We start from the raw sequence: 1,913 nt of genomic DNA, 5'->3' as shown, positions 1-1,913 counted from the left end.
AGTCTGGTTTCAACAGGTGGCTCACCTGCTGCTTCCAGGTTTAGTTAAAAAAGTGCTGAACAAACATGATGATACTGAAAACTCCCAGAAAGCTTAAAAGTCATCATCATCATCATCAGTAACAGCATCAGCCCCCAAAAATATCATTCTTCACCTTCAATAAACAATAAAGCAACAATTCGGAGTAAAATGAAGCTTTCATTAAATTAACAAAACTACATGGAACATTTCCACTTAATCACAGTAGTTAAAGTTTTCTTAGGCAGAATTTTTCCCTGAGTGTGCAGGACTCTGATGCAAGGTCTGAAGATACCTCACTAATGTGTTTGTTACAGAAATGTGATCTTGTATATTCAGTTTCACAGTCCAGAACTAACAGAAAAACAGAAACATATTTAGTAGAAATATGTACACGTGAAAAATATCAATATTATTTCTTGGTTTTTCTCTTAAATAAAAAATGGACTGGGGTGTAACAGCGACTTGCTTTGTTATGAAGGCCAAAGTGATGCTCAAGGAGAACAAAAGAAGAAGACTCTAAAGACCACTGATCTGTTATTAATCTCTCACAGGTCAGAGTTGTTTCTTACAGGATCCAGCAGATGGCGCTAATCCTCCAGAACCCCAGTAAAAAAGCATCTGTACATGTTTGTTGTGTTTGGTTTTTGATATGATCACATGATGGCACCACGAGGCTGAAAGCTTAAACTTCAGCTCAGTGTGATCTCTGGAGAGATTTCAACTGCGTCACTTTTGTTTTTATAACGTAAAGAAATCAGATGTCTGAAAAGTCACTGAGGAAGGTTTTAATGACATCTGTAAGTATTAAATTAAAGAAAAACAATTAACTTAAACTTTTGATTAAGACCATCTGACACATTTAAATACTTTCACTCCCATTATAGTTAGTACCTGTAAAGTTTGGGTTATGTTCAAAAGACTTTAAATCATCCTAATGTGTGTTTTAAAGAAAAGCTCTAGTTGAATTTTAGAACTATTTGCTAACAACACAATGAAAGAAGTAAAGGTGAATGATTGCAACAAACGAGGGAGAGTTTTTTTCCCTACATTTTCCACTTTTACATAACACAAAAACCAAATATTATTAGTACTAAGTAATAAACACTGTTTCTTGTTACTACTTTACAACTACATTCAAAATAAATATTAGGAAACTGTAAAAATTAAACAAGCTACCACGTATTCTTATACTTTGGAATATTTCCAGTACTTGCAAACACTTTGCAACCTGTTCTCTAACGTGTGTCTTCTCTCTTGTTTTGTATATTTTTCTCTATTCAATTATTTATTCCTGCTGTCTACATTTATATTTTATTTCAGTACAGTTGGTGCGGGGAACCCACAATTTCATTGTACATGCACAACGACACTAAAGGGATATTTTATTCCATTCTGTATCTAAGCTGAAGAAGATGGAAATAAAAGAACCCAAAAGAGTCAAAGAAGAAATTAACTTATATACTGAACAAAAGGAAGTAGCGGTTTTTGATACGGGCGACACGGGCGGTTGCCGGGGCACCCTCCGTTTGCGAGGTGCGCCTGCTGCTTGCGGCGCAGAGAGGACAGGGCGGGGCGGCGGGGGATTCTCTGACCGGCTGGAGCAACATCTAATAACCAACTCGCAAAATAAAACAAAATAAAAACAAACCAACAAACATGAAAACACCAGACATTATGATACAGACTTATAATTTGCACCGATGTTTTTTGGAAATTCTATACACGAAAAGTGAGCGAGAGAGCCCTCGGTGCGCCTGCTCGCTGCTGAAGTCAAAGTAAACTTTATTGTCATCTCCGCTACATACAGTCCAGTATATAGAGAGACGAGATGACGAGGCGACGAGGCTCCAGTTACAGCAGTGCAAGTAAACAAACAATATATATAAGAAGAG

The sequence above is a fragment of the Neolamprologus brichardi genome, chromosome 23 (assembly GCF_056152115.1).
Source record: "Neolamprologus brichardi isolate AB-2024 chromosome 23, ASM5615211v1, whole genome shotgun sequence".
Classification (NCBI taxonomy): domain Eukaryota; kingdom Metazoa; phylum Chordata; class Actinopteri; order Cichliformes; family Cichlidae; genus Neolamprologus; species Neolamprologus brichardi.
The sequence above is the reverse complement of the archived record's forward strand: the minus strand, read 5'-3'. Positions refer to the sequence as shown.